The 6,948-nt window shown below is 47.3% G+C and overlaps 1 pseudogene; it reads right to left on the reverse strand.

The window, feature by feature from the left end:
* Positions 1 to 1,062: 1,062 nt before the first annotated feature.
* On the reverse strand, positions 1,063 to 5,761 carry LOC109482690 (annotated as a pseudogene).
* Between the last annotated feature and the right edge of the window lie 1,187 nt (positions 5,762 to 6,948).

A 6,948-nucleotide genomic window follows, 5' to 3' on the forward strand; every position in this document is an offset into this window, starting at 1 on the left:
ATATATGTCGATTTTAACAAGAAACAGTACCTGAAAAAAGTATTTTGAGCCCTGACAATCGGTGGTGCCTCAGCGGTAATAAATTAGATGATAGAAATAATTCTGATCTGCCTAGACCCATTTTCCGAGCCGTATTTCTGCATGGGGCTTCTCCTAGAAGGACTGTGGTCAGTGTGGTTAACGATACCAACATCTGTTCTATAACGTCACAGCCGTATCTGACACCGTGTTTACTAAAATAAACGAGTGATGTTTCGACTCGACTGTTTTCAAGCAGACTGGTTCGGTTTGCAATGCTAGCGCTGTTAGCAGGGACTGAAGTGGCAGAATGTACATCATCTATTAATTTGTCTAAATGTGGTTAAAGTTTGGGACTTTTCAAACAACATCTTATCAGAGTATAGAGTGAGACAGCACCACATTGTTACCTATATATAGACGAAGAGGAATTTTTAACCACCCAAGTTGGAAATAGAAAGTTTAAAACCCACCTTCACAGCAAGATGAAGTCTGTGAGAAGAGCTGGACCGGCGGTGGGGGAGGGTGGCGCTTAGGGTCGGCCGTCTGAATCACCCGTCTCTCTACGGCTCACGAATAAGGAGTGGAAAGTAGCAGGGCAGTGTCCCATACGCTACCGGTTGGCTGGCGAAAATGGGATACTGGTACACAAAACGGTAAACTCAAAACTAAGCCGGAGCCTAAACTAAGGCTCTACCTGTAGAGCATGAAGCAGCACCCGTCTATCTGCGACCTGTGTGACCTGCTCACAAGACTCTCACAAGACAGACTTAGCATTTCCGTTCTGTCTGAGATAAAGCGTGCCTGGAACTCTAATCAGGGGGCGGCCAATCAGGGATACAGGCGGCCAACAAAAAGTTCCCTTGCCCCACCGAATCTGCCTGGAGATTACCTAACCCTGCTGAAATACTCACATACGTCATTTGAGGAAATACTTCCGCGAGATCCAAGTCCAATCCTGCCTTGTTCAGCAAGTAGTAGCAAATTGTAGTGACCGTGGGCTTCGGGCCAACACAGGTCAGCATACATGTCATTGGCGATATGCTACCCCTGGATAAATGAATAAAAATGAAATGAAAAGTTATTCATGATTTCGTCCTGAGTCATACAACACACAGCGTTTGGAAGCTTGAAAAGTCATTCAGGGTTCACTACTATGAGAGGGCCTGCAAGGGGTGGGGGTGGGGGTGGGGGGTCCCGACAACGCTCTACGCTGAATTCGGAAACCCTCGATTACTGTGACGCTTTACGATAAATTCCAAGTGGCTAGCCTACAACGCATTACGTAGAATTAAAACGGTGAATACGCTCTACGCAAAAATATTAGAGCGGTCCGTCTACGCTCTACGTAGAATTAAAACGGCCGATTACGCTCTACGGAAAAGGGCTTGTGGGCCCCCCTATGGCGGCCCACTACAGAGCACTTGCCGACTGTAGGTGGGCGGTAGTGGCCGTGGGAGGCGACTGGGCTCCGGGCCAACACAGCACAGCATATATCTACTTTAAAGGGGTCGGTTTAAATTAGTGCGTAAGCTGGAAAGATCGTGCATGTCAAGAGAGGCCTTTACTTACTAATACCCCTAAGCCGGCCTGGGGAGACTGGCAACAGTCTGGCACCCAGGCTAACCCTGGAGCTGAGGAGCTAGCCTGTATACTGGCCCTGGCAACAGTCTGGCACCCAGGCTAGCCTTGGAGACGAAGAGCTGGCCTGTATACTGGCCCTGGCAACAGTCTGGCACCGAGCCTAGCCCTGGAGCTAAGGAGCTGGCCTGTATACAGGCCCTGGCAACAGTCTGGCACCCAGGCTAGCCCTGGAGCTGAGGAGCTGGCCTGTATACTGGCCCTGGCAACAGTCTGGCACCCAGGCTAGCCCTGGAGCAGAGGAGCTGGCCTGTATACTGGCCCTGACAAGAGTGTTTGGATCTACATTACCTGCTTCCTGTCGAAGGGCGAACTATCAATTGACAGCACACTAAAATTTAACTTATGCATGAAACTTACATATTATAAGCCAAGCGTATCGGTCAAAACGATTTAATCATTCATACAAATGCAGAAAAAAAATTGTGCAATTTTCAACCATCGTTAGCTGAAACTACATATTGCTGTACAGACTAGTAGTATATCTACTCATACACATACTTTTTTTAAATATAAAGGCAACTAATAACTCATAAATGTTGTAAACATTATAAGTCCATAGAAAACTGTAGCAGAAGGCTATTTGAAAACAAATGACATAAAAACATATGATGGTGAACATGAAGTTACAATACAGTTGAATCGTAAAGTTTACTATCTGATACAGGTAAGTACATATTGCTGTACAGAGTAGAGTATAGTTTGTGGGGATATGACTTTACGGAATAATCAACATGCATTTTCCAAAGAAAACAAAAAAACGCCCACCCAAAAACAACATTCTGTTGACACAGTAAACTTGATCTTGATCTACAGCGGTAGAAGGGGCACGTCATCCCCATCTCCAAACCACTGGTCGTCTGGTTCTGGGGCTATTTCAACCTGAAGTTCCGGAATGTTCCGCACGGGGGCATGGACCTGCACTTCCACAATGTTCCTTGCTGGAGCCTGTTCTTGCTGCTCCGGAATGTTCCGTACCGGCTCTTCCTGAATGTTCCGTCCCGGAGCTTGTTGCTCCGGAATGTTCCGTTCCAGAGCTTGTGGCTCCTGTTCCGGAATGTTCCGTTCCGGATCACGTGCCTGTTGTTCCGGAATGTTCCGTTCCGGAGCTTGAACCTCCTGCTGAGGCTCTGGGTCCCGGGGTAGAGGATCGCCCAGAGCGTCTCGCAGCCGCCCCCAGAACAGCGGCCTTTTCCGCACGTCGTGTGGCCACATCAGGTACGTGTCCCTCTTTACTACGGCATTCAGATGGCGGAACTGTTTCAGCATTTGGCCAGGAATCCTCTCCAGAAACACCAGGATGAGACGCCTCCCTCCCCCCTCCTCAAACATGTGGTACTGGGCCAGCTGGAACTCGTACTCGCACCACTTACTCTTCAGGAAGTTCCTGGTGATGAGGCAGACGGTTCTCCGGCTGTTTTCCACGGCATCCGCGATGTTTTCCACAATGGGAGCGCCCACTGCAAAGTCCCTTTCGTGTAAGACCAGACTGTAGTCAGGTTCCAGATTCTCTATCGCTTGCCTTATAACCCACCCGACGTCCCGGTTGTTGTAGGCAAGAAAAGCATCGTGCGTGTATCTGTGCGGCCCTTGGTTCTTTACTTCTCCAATCTTCGGTCTCCTCCACTTGTCCAACATCCACAGGTAGTACTGAACACGGCCGACGTGGTAGTCGACCAGGAAAATGGTCGTCATGGCGACGAAGATGCCCGAAGTGGCGAGCACACAGGCCAGGAGGCGGTTGGGCCGGAATCCATGACCACAGACTGTATCGAAGAACTTTCGTTCTGATGGATCCTGTCTGTCGTTAGAGTGTTGTTTCTGCGTCAACCCGTCTATCAAACGTCTTCCACGCACTGATCCAGGTGGACGGGAACATGTGTACCTTCGACCGACGTCAGGATAGGGGTTGTGGATGTTCGCTACCCTGTCGTATTTATCCTGGGCCCACTCGACAAACCACATTAACTTACAGTCACACAGAAACGGGTTGTCTGCAATGTCGATAGTCTCTAACCGGTAGACAACAGGACCCAGTGTTGTTTGATTTAACACAGCCAACCTGTTGCTCCTCAGATTCAGGTGTCTCAACCCGTACAGACGCTGATAGGCGTCCCCGATCACTGCTATGCTGTTGGCTGCAAGATTTAGATGTGTGAGGTTATCTAAACCTTCAAATGTCATCTGTGTTATGTTCTTTATCTTGTTGTTACTGAGATCCAGGAACTGTAGCCGCGATAGTCCACGGAAGGCGGATGGCATGACGGTGTTGATCTCGTTATGACTGAGATCCAAATGTTCCAGCTGGTCCAACCATGTCAATTGTCCTGTTTTGATACGCTGGACTTGGTTGTGAGAAAGGGTCAACGTTTTCAAAATTATTACTTGATTCTGTGGCCCTAGTACGTATGATATATCTATTATCGCGTTGTTATCCAACCTAAGTGTTTCTAATACCGATTGCTCACATGGTGAACGATAGTAAAAAGTAGAGATTTTATTGTTAGAAAGGTCGAGATACCGTAAACTCGCAAGGCAGAGTGGATTATACACGTATCCTATGTTGTTGTGCTGGAAATCAAGCACAGTAATATTCCTAGGTAGACAATCGATGTCAGCATATTCAATTTCATTGTGACTCAAATTCAGATGATTCACACTTTTTAAACCACTGAGGTTGAATGATAAAGGTCTGTCACATGGTGGTTATTGTAACTGAGATCAAGATAGTCCAACGTCTCTGGCCATGGAAGCTGAGCTTGGGAGGTTTGCAAGTTGTTATGGCTCAAATCAAGATGAGTGAGCGAGGACAGTTCGCTGAACGCCTTGTCGTGTAAAGTCTCCAAAGAGCTGTGCGTCCATTCCAGCCTTTGCAAATGTGACAAACCAGCAAAGGCGTTAGCTGGTATGACTGAAATGAATCCGGAGTTAGGTTCGAAAAGCCAGGGCCGTTGCTTTACTAGAATTCCCCATGTAGAAGAAGGTAATATTTGTTGTGATAAGGTGAATACCACATTGCCAAATGACAACTCCTGAATCTGCGTGTGTCGTAGTTCAGGCAAAACGTCCATAATGTCGCGAAGGGAATTTAAAGTATAAACGTCTGAATGCAGGGACTGCAGATGTGGGAGTGACTTCAGCAGGCCGGGAGCTATCGGAGCTTCAGTGATTAAATGTTTCAGAGTTGGTAACAGTGGCCGGAACATTTCAGCATTGAGGGGAATAAGTGGATATATGTTTATACTCTCCAACTTAGACATGTTTCTAAATACAGGTCCAAAGTAGAAGTCACTGGCTCTTGGTAGACCCCACAGTCTCAATGTTTTAAGGTTGTGCAGCGGTGCCCACAGCAGGCGTCGTTGTAAGAACCCACTTCCGCTGTGGACTCTTCTCATGGTGGTATTTCGGTCCTCTTCTATGTCATAGTGATAGTCGCTTTCCCATATCTCTAGACTTTCCAATGAAGTCAAAGGATCGAAAATATGATCGGGTAGATTGTTGATATTTTTCAAGCGGAGTTCTAAATGCCTGAGTTTAGATAACCCCGTGAACACTCCCTCACTGGCGACTGTATCTGTGTGAGTCTCCACGGTCAGAGAGTTCAGGTTTCGCAGATCTTGGAAAAGTCCATTTTGAAGAGAATAGATGGGTGTCCACAAAAATTTAACAATCCACCACCCACTCATATAAAGACGTTCTAACTTCTCCAACCCAGCGAACGTACCGACTTCGATAGTCTGTATAGGATTATAAGTCAGGTCTAAGGATCTCAGGTTTCTTAACCCACTAAACGAGCCGTTATACAGTATAGTTATGTTGTTCCCACTGAGATCCACCGTGATGACAGATTCGGGGATGCCGGGAGGTACTTGGGTCAGAGGCTCTCGGGCCCATGTAGGCGGCCGCGGAACGGGATTATAAGTTGGTATATACGTATTCCCATTACACACGACAGTTGTTGAGTTCCAGGTCTGACACACAGGTGGGGAGAAGAGTTGTCCTCTAACCCGTCCATGTTGGGCGATGAACACGGAAACCACAGCCAAGCAGACGGCGAGAGGAGCGGGTTTAGACTCCATGTCGGTCTGGTGGCGTTTTTATCGTTGCGCGGACCTATAGAGAGAGTATGATATGAACACCTGAAGTTTATGGTACGAGGAGAGGAAAAGAGGCTTAGTTGTTGACATAATGTATGAGTGTGTTATACTGCGCTCGATCCTGCTTTGTTTAGCAAGTTATTATTTGAAAGTAATTCAGAGTGACTACTTGTGTTCCGACGTCCACAATATGGCGGCCGACCACAGAAGAACACAGTTGTGATGCCAACAGTTGTGTGTGTGTGTGTGTGGGGTGGGGGGGGGTCGAGTGGGCGATGCTTGAAGGTCACCGAAATCTTGTCGAATAATTTAGATCAAGGGATGGATACCTCGATGAGATGATATAATTTACTGTTGTAGTGTTCTCTCAAACACGCAAGAATACTCAATAATGAATCTCACACCGGAGGAGTTTTCGTGACTGTACTCTACTGTGTGCATATATGCAGTGACAAGTTTGTAGGAGGGCCAAGTCTAACATCTGTCCTCTATTACTGGTGCGTGGCTTGGTCTGCCTATAGTGGTATGCGTGGGTGGAGCAGTCCTAAGACATTTACTTAGTTCACATCACTACAATATTGTGATCCGCCTTGGCCCAATTTTCCGAGCTTTAACGCAACGCAACGTTCTATATATAAAGTAAAGTACGGCCCGGTCCGGAACCCGTTATCGAACGTTATCGCGGCCCATAGCTTCCATAGAACGATGCGAACGCATTTCTCCCTAACCGCGTGTGCCCCTTTCGAAAAATACAGAATCCGGACGTTGGAACTGATGTTGTTGCATTTGAGGGTTCAGTGGCACCAACTTTTGGCTCATCTTGCATTGAAAGGCGTGTTTTCTTGGGTGGGTATGATATAAATAAAATACAACACGGGGTATTCCGCATCGCCCTCGGTCCCGGCCCTCCCGCGAGTCGGATCGCCCTCCGGCCTGCGGCCGTCGGGCGATCCGACCAGCGGTCGGGCCGATACCTCGGGCGATACGGAATACCCCGTGTTGTATTCTATATATATGTAACTCTCAGTACGTAACAGTCAGTGCTTTATACCTGAAGTTGTACACCAAAAAAATCTACCTCTTTCACTTTTTACTATGTATACATATGTACTTGTCAGGTTGGTTTGATAGTACAGGAAGTAACTGAATTGAAACAGCCTTGTTGCTTGTTATAAATGCCTGTACATGGCAG

Source organism: Branchiostoma belcheri, unplaced genomic scaffold (genome assembly GCF_001625305.1).
Source record: "Branchiostoma belcheri isolate BF01 breed outbred unplaced genomic scaffold, Haploidv18h27 scaffold60, whole genome shotgun sequence".
Taxonomy (NCBI): domain Eukaryota; kingdom Metazoa; phylum Chordata; class Leptocardii; order Amphioxiformes; family Branchiostomatidae; genus Branchiostoma; species Branchiostoma belcheri.